Below are 27,444 nucleotides of genomic sequence, written 5' to 3'. Positions count from 1 at the left end.
ATTATGATTTCAGTCAGAAGTTTGCAACGCAGTGAAGGAGACGTTTACGACCCCATAAAGTATGTATATTCTTGATCAGCATCACTAGACGAGTCGATCTAGCCATGTCCGTCTGTCCGTCCGTTTTCACGCAAACTAGTCTCTCAGTTTTAAAGCTATCGGGCTAAAACTTTCCCAAAAGTCGTATTTCTTTTGCAGGTAGTATATTAGTCGGAACCAGCCGGATCGGACAACTATATCTTATAGCTCCCAGAGGAACAATCGAAAAATAAAAAACAAGGAAGAACGCTATAGTCGAGTACCCCGACTATAAGATACCCGTTACTCAGCTAAAGCAACCAAAGGGAAATGGAGATATGCAAGCAGCAAAGCGAGATTAAAATGCGCCACCTACCGGCGGTAGACAGATTTAAGCGTTATGGGCGTTAGAGTGGGCATGGCAAATTTTTTTTGGATCAATCGATAGGTATTGACGAGACCAATACTTTTCAGTTAAAATTTTTTATCTAGCAAATTGTGGGCGTCACAGGTTTGGGCGGTTTGTGGGCGTTGTAGGTCAATCGATAGGTCTTGATGAGAACAATACATTTCAGTTAACATTTTTATTCTAGCATCAAAACTGTAGGAGCCACAGTTTTGGGCGGTTTGTGGGCGTTAGAGTGGGCGTGACACATTGCTGAAACAAACTTGCGCTGCGTAAGAAGCTCAGAAATCAATAGCCTAGCTCTTATAATTTCCGAGATCTCAGCGTTCATCCGGACGGACAGACAGACGGACAGACGGACATGGCTAGATCGTCTCGGCTAGTGATCCTGATCAAGAATATATATACTTTATGGGGTCGGAAACGCTTCCTTCTGCCTGTTACATACTTTTCGACGAATCTAGTATACCCTTTTAATCTACGAGTAACGGGTATAATTATATGTTTGGGGTTTTTTGACACATAACCTCCTACGCTTGGAAATAACATTTTTTAATTAACTCATAATTTCGAATTTAATTTTAATAAAATCGGACGACTATATCATATAGCTACCATAGGAACGATCGGAAAATTGGTGGGAAAATAATATGAAGCAAATTATAGCTTCGGTGTTTTTTGACATATTACCTTATACTATTGGCAATATCATTATTTGTATTTTTAAGAATTTCGAATTATATTTAATAATTATAGCTTCAAGGGTATACAAACTTCGGCTTGCCGAAGTTTACTTCCTTTCTTGTTTATAAAAGTGCGTGTTCAATTTAAAGTGGATTACAATTTTCTTAAATTAGCATGCGCACGGAAAAAGTCTTAAAGTTTTTTAATAAAAAAAAATGTTAACTAATTGTTGAAAATTACAGTGTGACGTACCTTGTAATATCAAATTAAAATTTTTAAACGAGACAATCCCCTTTTTTTTTTGTGTGCCCCCGTAATTTAGGGCCATTATTACATCTGGGCTTATAAGTTTATTTAAATTTGATACAATGTTATTATTTATTATCGATTTAAAGAGCGGTGTCTGAAAAAAAATATATAAAAATTATTAGAAAACAGGAAAAAAAACCTATTTCGAAATTAGGAAATATTGAAAAATGATATTCCATAAGTTTATTATTTTATGCGGTCGGAATCGTCTCCTACATTGCGTTGTAAACGTTCTACTGAAATCATTATAACCACTGCAAGGGTAAAAATGTGGGAATAATTTTATACTATACTAGATTCGTCGGAAAGTATGAAACAGGCAGAAGGAAGCGCTTCCGACCCCATAAAGAATATATATTCATGATCAGGATTACTAGCCGAGTCGATCTAGCCATGTCCGTTTGTCCGTATGAACGCTAAGATCTCGAAAACAAAAAGAGCTAGGCTATTGGGATTTGGCTTGCAGATTCCTGAGCTTCTTGCGCAGCGCAAGTTTGATTCAGCAGGGTGCCACGCTAACTCTAAGGCCAACAAACCGCCCACAAACTTCAACAAATCGCAAATGTGAACGCGGATATCTCGGAATCTATCAAAGATAAATTATTGGGATTTTTGATTTAGATTCCGTAGCTTTGTATGCCACTTCCACAAACAGCCCAAGCCTGTGGCGCCCACAATTTTCATACTAGATAAAAAATTTTAACTGAAATATATGTCTCGTCAATATGTATCGATTGATCCAAAAAAAAAGTTTGCCACGCCCACTCTAACGTTCACAAACCGCCAAAGCCTGTGGCGCCCACAATTTTCATGCAAGAAAAAAAAGTTTACTGAAATGTATTAGTTTCGTCAATACCTATCGATTGACCCAAAAAAGTTGGCCACGCCATTCTAACGCCCATAACGCTTAAATCAGTCTACCGCCCACATAACCATATATTGAGATCGCGGGTAGGTGGCGCATTTCAATCTCGTTTTGCTGCTTGCATATCTCTATTTCCCTTTGGTCCCTTTAGCTGAGTAACCGGTATCTGATAGTCGAGGTGCTTAACTATAGCGTTCTTCCTTGTTTTCAATATATTTTTGATGTTTTTTTTACATCTTGTTTAGGGAATATCATTTTTTAATATTTCCGAATTTTACAGTTTGTTATTATATTACAGTCTGTCTTTGATATTAGAAACTTACATATGTGTCCACTTTCTCGTACAGTCTTTTGTCCATCTCTTTCAATCGCTCCAACGTTTGGATTGGGAAGTCCTCCCTGGTTATTGGAACCATTTTTTGCAAAATGGCCAAAACCAGGGAGTTGCCTGCCTTGAATTCCTCGCGAAACCCGCGGACTTCCTCGCGCAACCCGCGGACTTCTTCCCCCAAACGTTGGAGTCGATCTGCTGTCTTGGAACTCATTTTCTTAAAAAAGGGAAGAAATATGTTAGATAATTGTCTTTAATGTGAAGGGCAGATTACTTCGGGAAGCCGAAGTATGTACACTCTTTCAGATCTTTGCTGTTGCAGCTATAAATCATATAAAGTCGGCCGACTTGCATACAATATACAAGGAAGAATAGAAATATAGACCATAATGGAGCTATGCATTATTTGCTCAAACCAATTTGACTACTTTGTGGATATTTATATGGGTATTGGAAAATATTTTTGATATTATAATTTTACTTTACACATTTTTGTGGGCCTTAGAGCGGACGTAGCACATTTGAACAACAATTTTGCGATAAGTCAAAAGCTAAGGAATTTTAATAGAAATACTCTGTTTTCTACTTCTTATAGTTTCCGAGATCACAGCGTTCAAACAGACAGACGGAAATGGGTAGATCCACTCGCAAAGTTATTCTGATCAAGAAAGAATATAATTTACTAGATACTGCATTTATTAATGTATTACATTTAACAGCAACAATTAGCTAGTACGTATTAGACTAGGTACACTATAAAACGATAGAAAATGAAAACAAATATCGGTATATTTGAATTCAAAGTTTTTCAATTGTTTTTTCAGTGTACACTAGTCGGCATAGGAAGATTAACGAAACAAAAGTTAAATATACTCATAGTTTGAACTTATTTCTTGTAAATGTTGGCATCAATAGAAAGGTAATTTAAATGCCTAAATGCTCACTGACCACAGAAAACACGGAGGATCCGCAGTGGACCAGCGTACCTCACGAGAATCAGCATTTAGTTTTGCAAACAGCTTATCTCGGTTTTCACTCATTTTTTCGGCGAAAGTTGTGGAAAACCGGGAAAAGGCAGGAAAGCGCGGATGAGTTGAACCGGCGTGGGAAGAAGTAAACAAGACTAGAGGTGGTAACCATCAGCTGTTCGCAGCCGCCGTGAGTTGCCTAACACTCAACGAGAACGTTGAAAATATCGGGTAGCGGCCACCACGGAAGGGCCATAGGTACCTTTTTTATTAAAATAGAGCATACTGCTAGGCTAGGTAAATAAAGGGCGTTATTAGTCATGTCGAGTTCGGATGAAAAAGATAACTACTTATCACCGGTGCAGGCATCACAAAAGCGGAAGCTGGAGAATATGTCCCAAAACATTGCAGGTGGAACATCCTTGAAGGATCTGACATCAGCTATGTCGAAGCTGCTCGACATAAAGTTAAAAAATCTGCCAACTAAATCGGACGTCGATGGGCTTAAACAAGAGCTGAAAAGCGATATTGGGGCTATTTCTCTGCAGGTCAAACAGCTTACCGACGACAATGCGCGGCTCAAAGAAGAGGTTATAAGCCTTCGCTCAGATAGAGAAGCTGATAAGCGAACCATTTATATGTTGCTAATACAACAAAAGCAAAACAAGGAAGAACGCTATAGTCGAGTACCTCGACTATCAGATACCCGTTACTCAGCTAAATGGAGATATGCAAGCAGCAAAGCGAGATTAAAATGCGCCACCTACCGGCGGTATACAGTTTTAAGCGTTATGGGCGTTAGAGTGGGCGTGGAAAATTTTTTTGGATCAATCGATAGGTATTGACGAGACCAATACATTTCAGTTAAAATTTTGTATCTAGCATGAAAACTGTGGGCGCCACAGGCTTGGGCGGTTTGTGGGCGTTAGAGTGGGCGTGGCAAACATTTTTTTTGGTCAATCGATAGGTATTGACGAGAACAATACATTTCAGTTAAAATTTTTATTCTAGCATCAAAACTGTAGGAGCCAGTTTTGGGCGGTTTGTGGGCGTTAGAGTGGGCGTGGTACTCTACTGAAACAAACTTGCGCTGCGCAGGAATCTCAGGAATCTGCGTGCCTAATCCCAGTATTGTAACTCTCATAGTTTCCGAGATCTCAGCGTTCATACGGACAGACGGACAGACGGACATGGCTAGATCGACTCGGCTAGTGATCCTGATCAAGAATATATATACTTTATGGGGTCGGAAACGCTTCCTTCTGCCTGTTACATACTTTCCGACGAATCTAGTATACCCTTTTACTCTACGAGTAACGGGTATAAAAATGTAGTTGTAAAAGGTCTGAAGGTGGAAAAAAACTGCAAATTGGCTGTCAAAACTCTGATTGAAGAGAAACTAAAATTAAAAGGTTCAAGGGTTTCCGATGTTCGAAAGCTTAATGAGCGGGATGGCAAAATGATGGTTCTAGTGGAATGTGAGTCCCAAGGAGAAGCGGAGAATATTTTGAAGAATGGCAAGAATTTGACATTGGAAAAACAGGCGAATAAAATGGCTCTTCTAGAGCTTAGAAAGTTTCTTCTGGCCATTCGCAGGGAAACCAAAGTAAAAGTCCAAAAAGGACAGTATTAACGTAGACGGAAATTGGATGTCCTTTAATAATAATAAGGTGCTTATGTGGCAAAGAAAACCAGCTGAAACAAAATTAAAGGAAATATACGGAAACAGTTTGGAAATGTCTCACATTAATTATGCGTCCCTAAGCCAAAAGTCAAAGTCAAAAAACTAAAAAGAAACAAGAATAAATGAAGTAGATGTAGTCCTTTGTTAAAATGTAGTAATGCAGGTGCAAACATAAATTTTTTGAAGCAAAAAGTTTCTTTAAACAAAAATAATAGTAACTGCAAATAGAATTTTTCAAAAATCATTTTGTTTACATTTTTTATGATTTTTTGAAAATGTTTAGAAACATGAATCTGAGCCATATTTTTCTTTTTTTCCGAAATTGTCACCTTCAAAAAATCATAAAAAATTTAAGCAAAATGATTTTTGAAAAATTCTTTAGCACTTTGCATCAAAAAATTGAAGTTTTCAAGACGAGTAAAAAAGTTTAAAAAGTAGATTTTCACATTAATTCGTCCTTTTCAATAAGTACTGAATGGGTTAAGAAATTTATTGTATTATTCAAACGGCATTTAAATTACCTTTCCATTGATGCCAAAGTTAACAAGAAGTAAGTTCAAATTATGAGTACATTTAACTTTCGTTTTGTGAAAATTCTTTTGACCACCCCTGTAGATTATTTTGATTCAAAATTTTCTCTAAATTTTCTGAAATGGTTTTATTTGCTGTAAGTTAAATGAAATATTAAGATCTTGGAAAGAAAGAAAAATAAGAAAAAAGACAGAGAAAAGGAAACACATAGAACTATTACAAAAACACATATTTAAAATATTTTGAAATAAGTACCTGCTTTTATATGGTTGCCTGTAAAATAATAAAATAAAAATTAAATTAAATCAAAAAGAAACATAAAATAATTTTTATATTAAAAAAAGACGACATATTTTAAGAGCACGCTTAAACAAATGTAAATTAACTTTGCTTTACGTGCATCACGTTATCAGAAAAACTTTGAAAAATCCCACATTTTTTTATTGACAATTTGCCGTTATTTGCTTGTAAATTATTCGAAAAGGAAAAACATTTTCGCTAAGTTTTTAACATTTAATTTTTTTAAAAACTTAGTTGTTTTTTAATTTCATATCAATTCACGAAAAATGTACATGTAAGTAACGTCAAATTGTGAATAAGAAAAATGTTGGATTTTTAAAAGTTTTTCTGCTAATTGATGCACATTTTTATTTTCACAGATTTAAACAAAACAAAATTTTGGGTTTCTATTTTTTTTTACACTGATGGGTTTTTGGTTTGAGCGTGCACTTTAAATATGTTAATGCACACATATGTAAGTATGTATTATACGATTTTGGAATTTCTTTATTTTCACACAACTGCACTGTATATATTTATGCAAAGTTCAGTTGCGTACTTTCATAATTGTTATTTAATGTAATTAATTTGATATTTGATGATTGATTGCACATGTGTATGTATGTATGTATGTATGACAATTAATTTTTTTTTGCACAACTGCACTGTGTATATATATAGGAACATATTGTCCATTGTATGTACAACATGTGCAATCACATTTAACATTTCACCTAATTTATTATGTTAATTTTGCACTACACTAACTACAATTCACTTACCTGTGAAAGAATTGGGGTAGCAAACACTAAAACACTTCACTGGACCTGTACTTCACTTTATGGAAATAAAAATGCAAGTGACAAGAAATGCAAGAGACGAGAAGAACCGCGCGCTCCCTTGCATGTTCCTCTTTGTCTTTTCGTTTTTCGTCAAGATTACCGATTCGGAATGCGTTTCCGAATTTCTGGATGGACTATATTGAAAAACACCCAGATGGCACCGCGATAGAATACACCTAGCACGCACATTTGCCTTGGTAAATTTGCATGCGTGGAGTTTTGCGTAAAAAATATACGACCCAGAACTATTTTTTTTTTTTAGAATACGTTCCCGAACTTACGACTGGAAAAAGACACCCACACACAGAAACACCCACAATGAACTGCCATATACACCCAAAAAAAATCAGTAAGCTAACATGTAATACCAATTTTTTTAAAAGTATATCAGAGGCAGTATTAAAATTTAAGCAAAGATGCATGTTGAAATAAAATAAATTACATTTTTATTTATAAATTAAAGAATCTAGAATTTGGATTTATGTTAGTATTTAATAAAACAAATTTCCAAAAACACTTCTTTATTCAAAGTTTCAATTTAATATTTTGAAATGAATTCATTTATTACTTACCTTATCGATACCAAACAGTGTAGAATTATTACAAAAATAGTTGCTTTTCAATTACTTTTTTTTTGGTGTATAGCAATATGTTGTAAAACTGAAACTATTCTAGCTGGCTGCTGGGAAACAAGAATTTAACACTTTTCGCTGCCGAAAGAGCTGCAGGCCAAAAGTTTTCATTTACCCTATCTTCCCCCACATGAAAATGGCCATCGTGATGAGTGCGATGAAAATGGAAAAGCACAGGGAAAAGCATCTGCAAATGGCAAATGATGAATTCCGCCCATGGTGTCCCCAAAGGAAATACTAATATTTGCAAATTGCAACCGAATACGAGAAAAGTTTTCGTTTGCTAAAACATTAGATACCAGAACGGTAGCTGTGTAATGAGCTCTGAAATTGCAAATAAACAAAATAAACAGCGATTACACTTAAACTATGCCGTTAATAATGTTAACTAATTTTGATAGCTTTAATGGGATTCCACAAATTAATTGTATTAATTATCTTGTCTATTTGATAAATAGATTAAACTGCATTAAGTTTCTCAGAAAGATTTGGTTTTAGTTATCAATTTACTAATTATGTTTAATAATTTTACACTCCATTATTCTGATTAAGGTCTTATGACACTTGCTTGATTTTTAACTAATTGATTGGATAACAAAATTAAATAAAATTAAATTAATATTAAATTTATAAAATTTTGACTAATGGTACCCCCTTCTTTGACTTTTTGAAATGACTTTTTAAAATAAATACAAAAATCAAGCAAGTGTCATAAGGTCTTTAAAGACTATTTTCCAAACAATCAACCACTAGACTTAGAACAATTTTAAAAATTAATATTATAAAAAAATATGTAAAATTATACAACAAAAATGAAAAAGGTCAAAATGTTTCCTAAAGTTTTAAAAATATTTTTGTAAATATATTTTGTTATTTATTTATCTTTTAATATTTCTGTTATTATATAATATCTTATTTGTTGTTACTAACGCTACGATTTTGTTTGGCCTTTTCTTAAAGATCATTGTTAAGCCCGGCATTGTTTGCATTTTACTCAGGTAAACTTTCCATGGTAAATATTTTAGAATAAAATTGGTAGCTCGCTGAGTAAGTTTATTTGAGTTGTGCAAAATGTACATTGTACATACAGGCGAGAGCTCATTGGAAAATATTTGAGCGCTTTGTTGTCACCACCGTAAACTATCGTCGCAGTAGTATTGTGCAAATTTTGATATTTTAGTTTCCCTCGATTTCCCTGCACTCCCACCGAGAATCTCCCACCGAGTTGACGTTGTTTTGGTTGCGTTGCCCAAGCTTTCGCCAATGCCATCGTCGCCTTTTGTTTGACACTTGAGTTGTGACATTGTTGCCATGGCCAGGTTCGTTGTTTGTCCGTCCGTCCGACTGTCCACCTTCACGGATATTGCATTTGACAAACTGTAGTGAAATAAATGCCCTGCCTAATTGCCATTTGGTAGGTGGTAGGTGGTAGGTGGTGAGTTTGTTTACAGTCTGGCTGACAGGCAGGCAAGGAGCTTAATTACAACCAACCGATTTGAACAGGTTGATTGGATATTAATGAGGTCATAAATCCTGAGGAAATCCTGCCCTGATTATTCTCCTATCTTCTAACAAGGACAATAAGGCCAGTTCCTTTTGTTTAAGCTGCTTTGTTTGTGCCACAAATTTAATGCATTATTGCACAATATTTTGATTATATATAGTATACCCCGAAACTGTATTCAATTAGCTGTGGCATAAGTGGTGCACTTAAGCCAAGTTAAGGCCAACCGGCGTATACGTAACACATTTCTGGAAACGAAGGGTTGGCTGCTCCTTTGTGCAATTTCCAAGTGCCACCCACACTCTGCCAAGCGGAAAAATTGGAAAGAGGAAAAGTGAGTTTTCAGAACAGGGAAAATAAAATAAAAGCTTGCAGAAAAGACTGTGATAGATGTTGAATTAATTACACCTAGCATGCAATGCAATTTAATTTCGCTAATTTGCAAGATCTAATTTGTGTATCAGGCGGAAATATAATAATAATATATTGTATGGTTTCTCTATCTTTTTTGCCGCATTAATGCAGCGGCGAGAGCTGAAATTCCTTGAGAGCATCGACAGACGAAGACGTCGCCGTATTTAAAGTCTCGTATCTACGCGCCAACGAGAAAACAAAATTAAAAGAAATTTTTAAAAATAACTTTTAGCTAACACGCAAGAGGAATTTTTATTTGAGCAAAAGACCAGAAAAGCAGCAGTTGAAACAAAAAGTAAAAGCAGCCAAGAGAGGCCAGGCAGCAACTAGAAAACATACCCCAAAAACTGAATAGCATAGATGGGATGTGGATGATGATGATGGGATGGGAACGAGGAAGCATTGCCTCAGAGACCAAGACCACAACCGAATCCGAACCAGAACCTGAATCTGAATCCGAAATACGTATTTGAAAGAAACGCAACGTTTCTTCTCTACTTAAGATTCTTGCTGCTGGGACTTGGTGTATTTTCTTTCGTTCTTCGTATTTTTTGGGTTCTTTTCGGGATAATACTATTATAGATACACACCGAGATATATTTTAGCTATCTCTTACTTTTTGCTCACTTTTATGGCCGCTTTTCTTATTGCAATTTTTCATGACCAGCTTTCACACACAATCACACACTAAATTTTCACATTTTACTTTTCGTCAATTTGAAAAATGATTTTCTTTTCCCTCTTTCACCGTATAGAGTATAATTTTCGAGTATATATTTTTGTACCGTGGTCTATCTGCGCACATATATAGAGATAGATAGATATCTATAGGTATTTTTGGGTATATGTGTGTATATATTTGGTATATATACCAAATAATTCGCGCACTGGCCTTTAGACGCCTTGTTCGCGTTGCTCTATGCGCTCGACTGAAAAGTTTTCCTCGATTTTTCCCGAGGAAAATATAGAAATCCACCGAATATCGCGTCGCTTGCCGGTGCTCTTCGGGGCCCATTGTTATCCTAAAAATAAATGCACTATTCTCTCCCCGAAAAAAGGCGATCTCTCTTTCTCGAGATCTCTATCTATATCTCTGCACATAACACCAACTCTGTCCCGACCCTCTTTTCTCTCACGTGCCTCGGGTGGCTCCTCCGATTTTCGAGCGAGGCGCGTGCCGTGATGGAGCGACATTATGTGTGAACCGATCGCAATCACGATCACTGCACACAGAGATCTGTATAGGTATAGTGGGGTGTCTATAAGACTTTGTTTATACGCATGTGCGGGCGCTCATATGTATGTATGCATCGGTATATATCCTATGTAAACAGCTGCTCGAGGGCGGGGGCATTGGCAAATGAGCCATTGATTTATTTAGATATAATTTCCTCATTTCTTTATCTTTGCGTACACAAATTATACGGCTGGCACATTTGCAAAAGGTCATTGAGTATCTCCAAAATTGCAAGTGCGGAAAATATTTTTGTCTGAATTTTAAAGACTATTTCGAAAATAATACAATAGAATATTTGGAATGTTTGGTTCTTTCATGAACTTTTCGTATTATTTAATTGTATGTTGTTAAGTATATCATTAAAACGAGTTGCTAATACATATATAGGAATAATATAGTAGTAATATAAAGCACAATGTTTTTATTATTTTAAGACCGTTTTTAAACAAGTCTCTCCCAAGCCTTAAAAAAAACTCTTTTTATAAAATCCATTTGAAGTAATTCATTAGAAAAGCGATCAAGTACTTTATAACAAATATATCTTTAACATAGTTATAATAATATAATAAAAGTTGAATATAGTTTTTAATCTAAAGAACATTTTCTCTGACACCCTATCCAGTCTTTACAAAACAATGTCTATGACTCTCCGTAAATCCATTAAAACTGATTCTTTTGAAAAGCTCTCAAACATCTATTAATGATTCAGTAGATTGTAAACACACATGAATGCGAAATTCCTCTGGACTCTGCACACCTCACTCCATGGGTAACTTCGGTGTTTATTCAGGTAATTTTATGTGCATGCCCCAGACACATTTTGGCCAGAGTGTAACATTCTTTTGGCCCTAATACGGACCGGGGCAGAATGGGTTGGATGGATGGGAAGACCTGCTGCTGAGTCCCGTTTATCCATCAAGCAGAAGTTGCTTGGCATTACTCAATGCTCAGCTGGGTGGCCAACAACATTAATCAACAGAGTCGAAGGCATGTGAACACGCTCACACAAACTCAGTGGCGCTGGGGAGCTGGAACTATGTAAGTATGTTTGTTTGTGCCCATATAGGTCTGTGTCTATCCATCCACACAGTACCCCCGATGCTTCCCTGTCACTGATTTCGGCCTGACTCTAATACTGCGAGTGTAACTGGATTTGGGACTGGGACTGGCCTACACTACAGGCTAAAATGGATTAAACAACATTCTTGAGTTAGGATTCTTAGAAAAAGTTATCTTTAATGATTTTACTTTTGAAAACAGGATGATAAAAAAAAAGTTATGGTATTATTATAATTAAATAAAAGAAAATGGGTTATTACATTTGTAGGGTCTATCTATAACTCTCAATTTCAATACGTTTTCTAGAAGTAAGAACATACATGTAAATATGACAGATTAAGGATACGTAAAAAAAATTATTTAATAATTTTCTAAAACCATCGAAAAATCTAAGTTTAAACATGGAAACACTTTTATTGCAAGTGTACGTCTATTTCGCATTTGCATATGCAAGGGTGTGCAAAATATTTCAAAGCTTATCAGCGCTGGGCAAACAACCGGCCAGAAATGCCTCAGACCACGATGGCTACGGTGATGGAGATGATAGTGATGGTGGTGATGATGATGATGATGATAGTGTGGGGCCAACAGCATAACTGCATTATATAACCTTTTAAATGCCTGTTCAAACATTAAATATTGCATTATGCCAAGTTTATCACCTTTTTAGTCGAAGGCAGGGCAGGGCAGGGCAGGGCAAATATTTGCCCGGCTCAAAGTGGGCGAACATATTCCCGTATTTCCGTCGAGGAAGCGAATGAGAAATGGAGCACGCTGACGATCCCGAGACCGGGTTAATGTAATTGGAAGGCTACGACTACGAGTACGAGACTACGGCCGGACTGGAAAGCACATGGTTCACCCGGAGGCAGTCGGGCAGACAAATAGACACCAGACAGGCAGTAAGTCAAAACTTAATAGCATAAAGTGAGCTTATATAATTTCCGCACGCCATTTTGCTCGCACTATAATGGCACTGGGGAAAATGTATTGAGGAGTGGATTGCTTAAATTAGGAAAATAATAACTCAAAGGATGCTTGTCCTATTTTTTAAATTTAATGAACTAAGAAATAACTTATAACATCAAGATAAAAAGGATATAACTTAATCAGTTGGCATTGTCAACATTTGACCTTATAACCTGTGTTGTTTATTATTAAATGAATCTTATTGAATTACAAATTCACAAAAACTTAAACAAAATATTAGAATTTTATTGTTTTATTTTATTTAGAAGGCGTTAATATTTATTTTCTATGCTAAAAAAAGTATCATGATCAGCTTTAAATTGACAGACATACAGAGCTTCATCCAAGCGAGTACAATTTATTTTCCACATTTTTATTAAGGTTCAAAAACATGCAAATAAATATTTGAATTTCAAGAATAAAATGTTCTCAATTTCAACAATTTTAGGACTTTTGACAACCCTGTTTTTTACGAGTGTTGGTAAATATTTAATGCCAGTTCGGGTGGGCTTAGGGGTGTGCGTGTGCCATCAAATGATCGACCTAGTTAAGACCTCGCCTTGCCTCGTTTTCGCCTCATGTCTGCACTTGGCGCATGCAACAGCAAAAAGTCACTCAAAAATAAAGAAAAGTGAGAAAAAAAAAGGAAAGTGCAAAACTTGCATGCCAAAAACGTCGCCAACGACAAAGTAGAAAAAAAAATATATGCGAAACAAAAACAAGTGAAATCAGAGTGTAGGAGGAGTCGGAAAAGCAGGAAAAGGGGTTGGATATATACCATATACCATGTGCGTGCCTGCATTTCGGGTTGCCTTATAAATAAATGCGACATTGCTGGAATTTTGTTTGTGTGCCAACTTCAACCGGAAATGCCATTTTCGCTGACTGCTCAACTTTTTGTTGGTTCAATAAAGCCCGGGGGAGTGGAACAGGGGCTCTTTCTATGCATATACGTATGCGTAATATTTACGTATAGCATACGCGTGAGTTGAGTGGCTTCAAGGTGCTCGTAAATCGCCAACTTTCGCTTGAATCGACGACAGCGCATACTGAAAATAGTTTACCATAAAAGTGCGGGGGCGATGATTAAAAAGCGCTACTTGTATGAATTCGAAAAGTTTCCCTTTTTAATCCCCTCTTTTACACCTTTTTTTCCCTCAACCTAACGTACTAACAGTTCTTTAGCTCTTTTTTCGCTTATACTTGGGGTTATGAAACTTAAAATTGCGAAAGTTTTTTTTGGGGCTTGCTTTATGTTGATTCTTTTATCAGCATTTTTGATTGACCAAATTTTATTGATTTAATAACTCCAATAAAAAGCTTAAGAGAAAAACAGTAATTTTTAATAACAAAATGAAAAGTTATTAAACATAATGTTTTTTTTTAATTGTTCCCTTCTTTTAATTTTTTTTTAGATGTATGTGGGGCTTTTGGACTATAGTCATTAATGATTTTTGTAGCATTCTTTGTTTCGTATTTTTATTTTTTTAATTAACAGATTTAATCTCCAAAAAAAAATATTCTAGTTTTAAACACTTATAAAAAGCAAACAATAAACCATGATATTATGAATAATAAAGTCAAAGGTTTTTAAAAAGTTGTACATTTTAAATACAGCAAATGGCTAAAAGCACAACATCTTTTGGCCAGAAAGTGCACATGCTTTTACCTTTTGCAGCCGTAGTGAAATTCTTTTCCATTTGGTTTTTTTTCAGAGCTTCCATTTCATGTCACACCTGCATTCAATTCATTGCACGCGGCAAATTTGCTTGCAGCTGAATGGGAAAAAGGGTGGCCAGCCGGCAAAAGGACGCAATAGCTACAAAATGTCCTTTTCACACTGCCTGTATAGTCTGTGTGTGTGTGTCTGTTCGTGGGTGTTAGCCAGTTTGTGTGGGCCATTTAAGCTGTGCGTAATTGACTTTTTGCATGACGTTGAGATAAGCTTTAGTTATGCCAGCTAATTGTCAGGGAGATAGAGTGCGAAATTGCACTTCTTCTTTTTTTTTTTGTAAATTACAATGACGACAGCATCAGGAGTAAGGAACCGGAAAAAATAAAAAAACGACGGGGTTTTAGCAATTGCAGTTTGTGCTCTGAGTTGGATAATTATTTTGTGATTTGCTCACTTAATTACACAAGTAAGCCACTCTGCCAAGAGCAACAACCAACGTGGCTACATAAGCAGCACGGGCAACAACATCTCGGTTTTCACTCATTTACTTAATTGAGTTGTCGTTGGCGTTGTCGTTGTTGTCGTTGTTGTCGTTGTTTCTGTCGTTGTTGTTTGGGCTTGTTTCTTTTGTGGCCAAGTTGGCGGACCAGGCCAAAACGTAGGCCAACCGAGGTGGGCGTGGCCTGGCTGTTGCTTGTGGCATAATTTACGGTTGTAATTGTCGCACATCGTGGCTTTTGTTTTTGCATTCGAGTCTCCACTGTACGGTTGACACATGTTGAGAGTCACGCGCCTCACTTGACGCAAATTGCTTGCGGCAACCACTTAATCAGCAACATTTTGCACTCCTTTCGGCCAAGAAGAGGAGGACCGAGAACGTGGCGTATACGTAATGTTCGCAGAAGGACTTTTGCAGGGCTGTTGTTTCAGTTTCCCACTTGAATTTGGCACGAATTTGGCAAAAGGCAGGTGTTTTAGGCCTAATTGCAATCGATATAAAGAGTCTTTACATTGTTTGCAAGGAAATATAAACTCGGGAAGCTCTTTTATTTATCTTTTGTTGTTTTTTTCACTTTCAATAAGTCTATAATTATTTTTACCATAAATACATTTTCTAATTTAAACGAAATACCCGAAGTATATTTTTATCAGCAGAAAATATAAATCTTCCCAATGATGCATCACTTTTTGAAATAAATAAATATATTTTATCAGTAAGAAATAAAAATGTTTCAAGCATTTTAATCTTATTTGAAATGTATTTATTATATCCCATAGCAGCATTAAATTTATGCAACACAACATTAAACCGAAAATTCCAATTATTTCCCAAAATAACAATACAGTAAATTGAAAAGGATTATCCAAAAAAAGGTACACTTTGAATTTATGCGCTCAAACTCTTTTTATTTGTGCACAAAAATAACCCGCCTTACAGCTACGAAACGCACTGTGCATAAATATAGATGTTATTACCATTTCCGGCTGCTGGCCAACTTTGTAGGGCGTTCACATATTTATGCGTTTTATTCATGGATTTTTTTCATCCCATTTTTTCCCTTTGCCTGGCAAATAATTTAAGTTAGTGTAAAAAGCTTTTGATTTAGAGCCAACCGTGGTGCAATAAAACGCTCGCATCCAGCACACAAAATATTTTGTAATAAAAATGTGTTTATTTCGGACCGGCTACAAAAAGGCAACAAACAATGGCCGAAACATAAAATTGCTTCCTCGACTTTGGGCGCCGCATGTCCGACGAAAAAGTGCGACACAAACATTAATAAAAAGTTTGTGCCTCAAAAAGAAAACATTACTTTACTTTTTCAGCTGCTTCCTATAAAGTTTTATAGAGTCATGGAGCGAAATATTGGTTTACTTTATATGCAGCAATAAATACACACATATATTTCACTTATAGCCCAAAAACTTTGGCCGAAAGAAAGAGCGGAAGTAACTCTCGTTAATTGGAAAAGTTTTTAAGCTGCGAATTGATTTTGCATGCATCATTGATGAAATTCCTCATTAATTCCGAGCTGCGAGAAAATGAAAATGCATTTCCCCCGAAAATGCTTTTAGCCAATTAGCTGAGCAATTTGCATGCGTATTGCATTTCTTGAGCTGCTCCACTTGACAAATGTTGCCCGTTGCGTTTGTTCATTAATTTCGACATTTAAATGAATGTTCGCAAAAATGACAAAGTGTCGCAGTGCCACTAATCTCGAGGAAAGCAGCCCGAGAAACAGCACAAAAAACAATCCCCCAACCCACCGCCCATTTTCGAAGGTCGTCGGCATTCCTTGTCACTTGGCTGCTCGAAAACGCTGGCACACTTTTTTAATTGTTGCCTTCTTTTTTTCATTTTTTTATTCACTGACCGCTGTCCACTTTCGACGCATTGAGGCCCCAAACAAACCGAAAAATTAATTTAATTGCTTATTTTTTTTCGTTTCATTTTCATTGCAGATCCGCTTTTTGCTGCTTTAAGCACTTTTACCCATTTAAATTGAAGCGCAGACTGCATGACTCAAAACGGGGTGGCACTTGCCACCGAGACGCATGTAATTAAAATGCATTTGCAACTTTTTGTTTTGTCCCGACCTCTCCAAGAGTTCCTTCTCGGGAAAAGGATTCGTGGCAGCTGGGGTCGGAGGTAGGAAATTGGGGGAAGGACGTAGTTTAGCAACTGTTGTTGCCATTCTGTTTATTTTTGTGTTTATGCCAGAAGTGCCTTTTAGAGGAAAAAATATATAAACTTATACACGTACCATACATATACAAGAACTAAATAAAAATATTCTGTGAATTGCTGAAACTTTGACTAACGAGAAAATATGTTCAAGCCTTAAGACGTAATGTGGGGGGATTCTAACTAAAATGGGTTTGAAATTTAATATATTTTTATGTTGTTTTACTTAAAAAAAAATTTGTATCGGCCGTATAAATTTCCTTGGGTAAAAATAATTATTATACATAACAATAATAACATTTAAACAATTCTTTAAGCATTTTCAAAATTTTACAATACAACTTTTATAAAAATCATAACATTTTAAAAGGTAGATATTTTATTGACTTAATTTGTCTTCTATAACTATTTTTATGTATATATAAAATTCTGAATTTATTTTGAACCTTTTCTATAATTCCAACAGTGAAACAAAATTAATATTTAAGAAAAGTAAACAAAAAAGTTGAACCATTTTAAAAATCCGATTTTTTTCTTTCCAAATAATTTTTCTTTGATCTCAAAATTTCCGACTAAATAAGCTTCTCATCCATTTTATTTACTCTTCTCTGTAAAATTACTATTCACTTCAAGTGTACATAATTTGCAATTCGCCCAGACAAATAAACAATAATTAAATGCACACAGAAAAACAAATTAAAATAAAAACCCACAAGTGGGAGAGCAGTTGCAGCAGGGAATAGCACTCAAAAATTTGCAAATAAATTAGACAAGCGAGTGGCAGTGAAATTTCCAACGCAAAACGATGCATGGCAATGCGTGTGGGCGTTTCCCGAAAACCCTTGCCCCCAAACATCCCCATTATACCGAAAAAAAAAAAAACTATCCAAACCTAGCCAACAAACTGTCGGTTGTTCATTTTCATTTCGACAGTTTTCTGTATTTAGTTATCCCATGAATTTGTAACAAAAACAAAAAAAATAAACTGTATTTGCTTGAGTTGCAATAACAGATGCAGAAAGCAATTTGCAGAATAATATTTAGAGGGGTTTTCTATTTACGAACGTATTTATTATCCTGTCGTATCTAAACTTTTATGGCTTAAAGCCGGTGATTTCTGTGAGTTCTGTCATATGCGTACTATTTACAGTTCAAGAAGCTAGGCAATTGCCAAATCGAACCATATAAATCAGATGACGAGGTGGCCGAGAGGTTAAGGCGTTGGACTGCTAATCCAATGTGCTCTGCACGCGTGGGTTCGAATCCCATCCTCGTCGGTTCAATTTTTTGGTTCTGTTTATTTATTTTTCATTTTTATATTTTGCCGAGTACGTGGGCCCGCAATAATTGTTTACTGAATTAATGATTCATTAGTCCGATGCAGGGCGCTGAGTTGATAAAATAAATTGCATTTTCCGACCTTTGGGTCTTTGGGCTGTCATCAATCGCAAAATAATAAGTGGCTCATTTTATGTGAAACGCTTATCAAGTAATCTGACCCGCGGAAAATATAATTAAACAGACAGTTCGGTTTATCGCTAATTTAATTCGGCAGATATTAGTCACTTATGGAGACTTCAGTATTGAATAAAATTATTCAATCGTTGGTAATCAAATGGAAATAGTTATTTTTTAATCATTGTGCTATATTTTTATCGCAGTAGAAAAATCTATTTGCTACTTTAGGAACTTGGCTTATCGCATTCTATTTTCTGTTGCTAAGCAGCAACTTATGGGGACTTCCATTTTTTTATAAAATAATTTAATCGTTAGTAATTTCATAAAAATAACTATTCAATCATAAAAGCGTATTTTTATCGCAGTACAACAATGATTTATTATCATTATAAGCCGTTTAGATACCAAAGCAGTGGTGTTCTAACTCAGAAATGTTTTACTTTTTAAGGACATCCAGAATTTTCATCGGCATTAAACGTCCCTGCTCTTTGGAGATAACTGCGGTTTTATAATCGCCTTATTGGGTTAAGTTATTAATGCACTTAACGCTGCCTTTTTGCATAAATTTAATATTCGACGCATTATTAATTGACTCACGCCGGAAAATGGGAAAAGCAAACAGCTGGGGCCGCTGGCCTAGTAAATTATGATTAAAATCACCCATACACTTACGTAAACCAGCACACAAGTGCACATCCGAACGTATATGTACATGCAATTAATGCTGATGGTGTGCGGTTAGGAGAGGTTTAACGCAGTTTGGCCGCAACCTTAATGCAGCTGCGAGGTTTTTACCCCATGGAAGTTAATTTACGTGGGAGACTGTGAAATGTGATTCCGTTACCAGACCGTTCTCAATGGAAATTCGCTGCTCTCTTGAATGGGTTTTCTAAGAACAAGTTGTTATTTGAAGTTTAAGTATGCACTTGTACCAGTTTCCCTTTAATTAAAACTGTTCCGAGATGAACATAAAAATGGAGTCGTGAAAATTTAATTGTACTACTATACAGAAATACAAATAAAACAGGATGGTAAAAAGTTAATATCACAATAGTATTCATCAAATTTTCCTCAATTGATGTTACCACTTCTAATAAGTTCCAATTCCATCTATAATATTTTTCTACGTGATTATAAGAAAATTTGATGGCCGAAATAAGATTATATTATAACATAAAAATTAGCAGTTGCATATCTTGAAGAAATCTTTACTTACTTACTTCCCCGCAACTGCATTCTATAAAGAGTTCTTTAAGATTTGTTATTCGAGATTACTTCGGAATTCATTGAATGTCAAGTGATACATAACAGTGTCATTTATTCTGTCGTAGACCATCGAAAAGTGCTACCAATTTCCAGATCTTTCAATCTATCCATTTAGAATGACAAAGCGGTTAAATATTGCATGTCAAAGCCTTTTTCGACCCCGTCGCCAAATTCAAGGGGTTTTTCAGCCATTTTGGCAATCAAAATCCATCTATAGCTGGCCTGAATTTCGGGGCTTAGAACAATAGGCCCCCACCCATCCTCTCTTTTATGCGTTCCGCATTTTCCACTTGTTCTGGCCAAAAGAAACCAACTTAAGTGGACCCGAAACAAATGGCTTAATATATCACATTGAAATATGTTAATTATCGAGAATTTGCTACTGAAGGCAGCCCGTTTTGATCAATCTGGGAAGCAATCTTGGTTCCTCTTTCCAACTGCGAAATCAAAGCAACGAGACAATCTCGTAAAACTATTTCAACAGCCGTAATAATAAGAACAACAAAGAGAAATGACAACAAAACGGCTAAATGTACGACATTTAGCTTACAAGAAGCAGGCGAAAGGCTAAAATTACAATTGATGGGGTTTACCACAGCTACAATGGAGTGTGTATGGCTACACTGAGAAAAAATCTTTTTTAAATGATCAATACATTTTTATAAATATATATATTTATTAAAAGACGAAGGTGTATAATATTATATTAGAGGTTTTATACTTTTAAGAATATTTATATTTTATTTATTTATATTTTAAATATTTCCTTAAAACCTGCTTTAAATCGTAAGATTATGAAAAATAGTTTTAAATTGAAATATTTAAGAACAAAGATTAATCAGTAGATTTGTTTACTTAATATTTTTTATTTTGCCCCAGTGTTTTGGGAATAGGAACCGAAGAGTGGAGACCACAGAAACAACAAGCAATTTTCATATTTTTGGCGCAACAAAAACGCAGGAAACGGGAAGCAGAGTGCAGAGATAGAGACAGAAACAGAGGTGGAGAAAGAGACGGCGACAACGACAGGGACTGAGACAGAGAACAAAGGACCAGAAGCCATTGCCCATGGCGGAAGAAAGTGGCAGAATGGTTAGCAACTGGGAGTTGGGATTCAGATTCGGATTCGGGCGAATGGAAATGGAAAAGCGAGCTCTTGTCGCCCGACAACATTATTTCGAACATTTTTTTATACCCTTGTTGCCCTGGGGGCTTGTCCTTTATATGCATCGATGAACTCTGACCTTATACAACATTCAGCCAGCCTTGTCCTTGCTTTTTTTCGTTGGTTTACTTGGTTGTTCTTTAAATAATGTCCAATAATTACATAAATTTACTTTATATCAGGGAAATCTATATGAAATTTGTAGGTTGACTTTAAAGGAATTCCGGATTATTTTGCACTGGTTCGTTTTAAATATTTCCAGCTTTCTATTAGTTGATACGACCATTTGATCCATTTTATTAAATAATTTAAATTTTTTAATGCACTTTCTTAGAGCAACATGTAACAAATCATAAAGTGTATACAAATATTCTGGCTGCCTTCGAAAAGCTTACCCATCCTTGTTTTTCGTCGTTTTTCCAGCTGCCAAACATTTAGAATACTTACTCTCACATTATTTTTCTTTTTATATTTTTAAAACAAGAAATGGCGCTACAGAAGACAACAAGCCAAGAGCAGCTGCGAGCTTTATGTCGTCCCATTGACGTTATAATCAAAAATCATATGACGTTTTTCGTTGGCATACCATATAACCAAAGACAGCCAAAGTTCTTGAGGCAGAAAGAAGGAGGACAGCACAAAGGCACTGGCGTAGCCAAGTCGACAGCCATCAATGTAGGTCAGTCCGAAAATAAATTGAAGAAAAAATTCAAGTAAATAGAATCGCATAAACAACGGAAGGTATGGGGGTTATATGCAGTGATGAACTGAAAGGATACCAAGTTTTAATAGTAATAAATCGTAATGAGATAAATTGAGCCAACTTTATAATAATACAAGATATTTTCGTTTTTTCTATATAGAACGTCAGAACATAAGAAATACGAGGTTTTTTTTAATCTTCATTTAAAAACAATAAAAATTGTATTGATCCAGATTTTCGATTGTAGATCAATTAACTCCTTAGTTTGTCCCATTTACCATAAATAATTCCAGAAAATCTTTAAGCTGAAATCTTTTTAATTAAATCAGTACTAATAGCAGTGATCATATGATATCATCGTTTGAAAATTATTACAAAAGGTTTTGACTCGGTTTTTTCATTTTAAGTCAACTACCTTTTTCGTTTGTACAAAAAGAATTTCATATAAGGCGTTATAATGCTAGTACATCATCATTTGAAAAAATAAATCAGTACCATTTGATGCTGTTTCTCGATTTTAAATCAATTAACCCCCTAGCTTGGCCTATCCTCCTGCATTTGCGGGGTATGAAAAGCCGCTGTCATCGCCGACTAACGCTGCCGGTGGAAGAAAAGCTCATTGACGTTGTCGCTGTCATCGTCATCGCCTCTGGTTGTTGAGGAAAAATTGCAGGCACTCGTTCACGAGCCAAAGTTAGGGCCTCGAGGAGAAAGGGCCAGGGTAAAAGTTTTATTGCCAGGGCGTGTATACGCCGGTGGGCGTGACTGGCAGTGCAGCAAATGGATTAAGAGGCGCCACAGCAAGGAGAACTGGGAGTGGCAAAATAGCATTGGCAGCAGCGCCAGAATCACAAGAAGCTGCAACTAAGACGACAAATGCGTAAGCCTTGAATCGCTCCTCCTTTTTTTTGGGCACAATTCTTAGCCGGAAGAGCTTACTCATAGGGGATGGCGAGGAAAACGGGGGAAACCAGCTCTATAAACAAGTGTTGATAGCAGATTTCGAGCACGCTCCAAGCCAAAAGCAAATCAACTGCTGAAAAGCAGCTTGCTTAAATGGGATTACACCGAATTCTGTGGCTTTCCTTTCCCTCTCCTTCACAGCAAAAGTTGTTCGAGATGTTGGCGAAGAATTGCATTGAACACTTTTCAATGATTTGTCGTGCAACTTTCTTGGCTTGATTGCCATTTGTTGGGCTGCAAAAATTTAATGCAATGACAGCCAAACAAATTGGCAACGCGGAGTATGCGTTATTTTATCAGTTTGCCGGACAATCAGACAGTCAACCAACTTTTCCTCTCATCAAACAAAGTCTCTGGGGCTCTGGGTTTGCTTTCATTTCGACTTAATTAATTTTACAAAAGCCGCAGGCAAAGGGAAAAGGGAAAAGGGTGGTTTAGAAAACCAAACATGGATCATATAATTAATCAAAGCACTGTGTTGATAGTTGCGGTGGTGTGTTGGGTTGGCGTTAGCTGCGGTAATTACGCTCCACAGGATTATACATGCAGCATTAATCTGGGAGCTTCCCCGATGTCTGAGCTTACGCCCCTATTTTCCACCCCATTTACCACCCAAAATGCCCCTACTTTTTATGTTTTAGCTACGCTAATTGATAAGTTTCGCTTTGGTTTAAGCTGAAGTACAAGCAGTCCTTTAATAAGGCCACTTCTTCACTCGAGTGTTCTTTTGTGGCTGTGTTTTTTTTTTGGATTATTTGAAATTCTTAGGACTGGTTATGGGTAGGTTTAAAGAGGGCTTATTAAGGGTCATGCTTTAATAAGCAAGGTTAATAAATGTCATGAACTTTCGAACTTGATTTTCAATAGAACTGTTTACAATACCAATGCGGAAATTCATTAAAAACCGGGTAAGGTAGATGGGAATGTTATTGGAACATTATTTTATCATTAGGTAAAAGTGAAAAAAGCTTAAAGTTGAGCTTTGCATTAAATTTAACATCACTTTTTACAAGAAATCAATTTAAAAAAGTCATTAAAACGTTAATTTAATTGCACTTTTGAAGCCATTAAATTTGTAAAGGTTTTCCTAAGTACTTAAACGGTTAACTATTATTTGTTTGCACTTTTTGTTTTACATTTCCTAACCACACATGCCAACAGCTGTTGTTTTCGGCCAAAACTGCAACCGCCTCTCAGTTTATCACGGCCAACATAGCAGCCACGCCCCTCGGCACCGCCTGCAGGAAACTCCTTCCGCCCCCCTAAAAAACCCACCCATTTTCCCCCGCTGTATTTTCCCTTTGCAACTCACGCAAACTTCCGGCTCAAAAGTGACGGCCTCCCGGCGGCAAAAAAAAAACAAATGCAATTTTGGTGCAACCACCACTAGAAGAAGAACAACAAACACGCCATAGCTGCCATCGGACATTTGGGGCAGGAATTGTGGGCACTTAATCAGCACTAAACAGGGCCACGCCCACAGGAGAATAGTCCCGGTAAATTGGGTCTGGGTTGAGCTTTTCATGGCGTGCACGCCACGCCACAGGAGCTACAAAAAACATCCTTGACCTTAATAATGCCCCATTTTTTTTTTTGGGGTGGGGGAGGCGGTTGCAGGGTAGCATTGTAATGTACAGAACTTTTAGGCAGGTGGGAAAATTAAACGAAAAGTGATGAGGAGGAGGAGAGGGGAGTGGCGGGGAGCTATGTTGAAATGTCATTAACGCCACTAGCGAGATTTCGCAGGTGAGTTGCCAACAGACGTGTCGCCACTGAGGCGTGGGCTGCCACACTACACTGGGCGAAAATAATAATCAATAGTTAACCAAACATAAAAAAATCGTTTACATACCATAAAATTATAATATCATAACTAATGCTAAATTCTTAAATATATCTGTCATTTTAATGAGGTATATAAATAAAACCGATTATTTTATTTGAAAGTTTGGTGTCCAAGAGAATGCAACACTGTCTTTTAAAATAAAAATAAAACCATAAATTTATTCTAAAAAACGACTGTCCCCATTCACCAAATACTTCTAATGTAATTAAAAAGTAATTTTAAAACCTTAGTGATCCCACCCTCCCATAACAAATTTACTAATTTGTATAAGTACGTAATTAAATAAAATAGTGAGTATTGCCTTTTGAAGTTGTAAAGTAGATTCCAAGTTATAATAAATTTACAATGTTTAAAAAACATAGATGGCCTACATTGGCTTTAAATATTTTCCAAAGCTACGTTCTTAATTTTAAAACCATTTCTTAGTTTCTGCACCATTATGTTTCCAGTGTAGTAACTGTTTGCTGCAGCGCGGAGCGTGTTGATTTAGTGGCATATTTCGCCAGAAGTGAGGCACAGACATCAGAAGGCAGCGGCTGAGGCAGCTGAAGCGACAACCAAACGACGCCTAAATGCGCGCCAGTTGGCTGCATAGCCAGCCTTGACCGATATTCGAGCACTAAACACAAACACAAAGGCATCAAACCCACACAAGCAGACGTGAACACACTGGCTAACACATACACCAGCTGTGCTGACGGAAAGGGGCATAAAAATTAAAAGAAATGGGAAATTATTGGTCCGATTTAGAAATTTGAAATGCTCTAAAAATAAACAAAATAAAAATTAATAAAAAAAAAATTGTTTACCTCATTTTTTTATGTTTTATGATTATTTATTTAAAAGCTTTTTAACTAAAAGAACATTCTCTAGTCTAAAAAAATGTAATATAAAAGTTTATCATTGCCTTAAATTCATCCTTAATTTATCTTGAGATGTATGTATGTACCAACGATAAACTGAGAATTGAATAATATCGGTATAATAAGCAGCTAACACTTTGAAAAAACTCGCAATTTGTTATATTTAATATGTGCAGTGCAGCTGCTGATTGATTGTTAAATCGAGCATAAATTTCCCATATTTTGCCGGGTAATGGAGGTATTAAAACATTAAGCTGCAAGGGCAGAAGCTCGTTGGCAATTTCGCAACGGAGTAAAATGGCACAATGAAATGTGCTCATGAAAATCATTCTGCAGGATGTGCAGCTGCCAGGACGACTGTTCAAGTCTCACTTTTCCGAAAATCTCTCGGAAAATTCTCCATCACATATACATATTTAATGCACTCACTCCCAGGCGCACTTGCACACACACACACTGGGCCATAAAGCGTTTTAACAAATGGCATCAAATTGATTTTGCCACGCTAAGCATTTTAGGATTTTCAGCGACATAGCCTGCCTCCACTTTTCCCCCCATTTTCCTGAAAAACCGCAAGGCGATGCCAAAAGTCTGCAGCTGCTTGATTGTGTGTGTGTGTGTGAGTGTGTGTTCGAGTGTGTGCGAGCTTTGCATATTTGCTACACTGCTCAAAATGTATACATAAAGGGTATAGCGGTAATGCTGGGCCCAGCAAAAGTTTTCCCCTCCCCTCGAACAGTTGGCCCTTTTTGCATTATTTTATTTATACTCTTTTTCTTTTTTTATACCGCCCTGGCAACCCACAATATAACCCATATAACCCAATACATATGTACGTATATTTATACAACTATTTTGTACATATATATATATATGTTTATGTGTGCAGGCTGGGCTGGCACACATATATTTGCATCTTTTTTTGATGAGCCCGCACAGCAAAGTGGCTGCATTTTCACCCGGATTTAAAATGATTGCATATGATGGGGGAAAGCAAACTCAAAGGGCAGGGTGACAACCCTGGTCGGGGGGCAGATGCTTTTCCCCCACCAAATGTTGCCCTTTTCGACGCCACTGCCTTTACCTGGTCCACTGAAGCTGCCTCCACCCATCACGTGTCGGTTTGGAAAATAGTTCTGAAAAGTTGGTACGGTGTTGGCTTCTCCCGATGGAATGTAAATAAACAATTTGCGGTCACAGTGACAGCGGAAAAACTATGACATAAATGAACTGCCAAGGAATTTCCTCATTCAGCCTGGGAAAAGTTTATAGGTGGGCTTATAACGAATCTGGTGCGACAACATAAAAGGTTTTTGATATTTATTCTGGTGCTAAATACGATTATTTCTCTGACAAAAAAAATTCTTTGCTTTAAAAAATATAAAATTGCACTTTTAAAATATTATAATTTTTAGATTTATATATTTTTACTTCCCCCATCATCTATGTAAAATGTTCATAAAATCAATATCTTATCGCAGCTGTTGTAGATTGCAAATTGATGGAAAATATTGAACAATGCCTGGCAGTAACGTTTCCCTTTCATAACAATCCTTTTGAGATGCATTTCCCTCAATATCCTTTCAGTTGCCATCACATTGAAAATTCCATCCATTCCAGCGGACTTCTGTGTTCCCCCTCTGGCTAGGGAAACCCATTTGAGGAATCCACAATAAATACTTCTAAACGGTTCGGTTGAGAAGCAAAGCGATTTCTGCCGCACCCACGTGACCTCAACCCCCGGCATTACTTAATAATGCGCATAAAAATGCATTCCCAGCATCGGGAGGACCACGACCAGGAATACACTTAGGAAAATATATTATTATTGACACCTAATATAAAAGAAAAACCTCTTCGAAGATTTTAAAATATAATTAAATCTTCAAATTTATAGCTAATATTTTTATCATAATTTCCAAATTGATTTAAGGTTATTGATGAAGTTTATTGAATTTTCTTACTAAGTTTATTATTTTCCTTTTGTTTCCCAGTGTATTTACCAAGACAAGGCTCTGACAAATGTGTGTAAAGAGTGAAAGACAGGCGGCAGGGAGGATTCAATCCAGCTCCTTGAACTTTATGGC

At 36.4% G+C, this 27,444-nt stretch overlaps 1 protein-coding gene and 1 non-coding gene across 10 annotated transcripts in view; one reads left to right on the top strand and one right to left on the bottom strand.

Moving 5' to 3' along the window:
* Positions 1-27,444, bottom strand: part of LOC119549470 (serine/threonine-protein kinase par-1) — a 60,854-nt gene that overhangs the window by 25,413 nt on the left and 7,997 nt on the right. The window contains exon 1 of one of the 9 annotated variants that reach the window (XM_037857575.1): positions 10,084-10,384. The exons of 7 other annotated variants lie outside the window; for them this stretch is intronic. The gene's annotated coding sequence lies outside the window, so the exon portion shown is untranslated. Of the gene's footprint in view, positions 1-7,489; positions 7,604-10,083; positions 10,385-27,444 lie in introns of those variants that run through there. One more of the 9 variants, XM_037857588.1, reaches the window with a different exon arrangement.
* Trnas-gcu lies at positions 18,289-18,370 on the top strand. Its single transcript has one exon. It is a non-coding gene; the product is annotated as a tRNA-Ser (tRNA).

The sequence above is a fragment of the Drosophila subpulchrella genome, chromosome 3R (genome assembly GCF_014743375.2).
Source record: "Drosophila subpulchrella strain 33 F10 #4 breed RU33 chromosome 3R, RU_Dsub_v1.1 Primary Assembly, whole genome shotgun sequence".
NCBI classification, from domain to species: Eukaryota; Metazoa; Arthropoda; class Insecta; order Diptera; family Drosophilidae; genus Drosophila; species Drosophila subpulchrella.
Note: the sequence above shows the minus strand (reverse complement) of the source record. Positions and strands in the feature narration are given on the sequence as shown.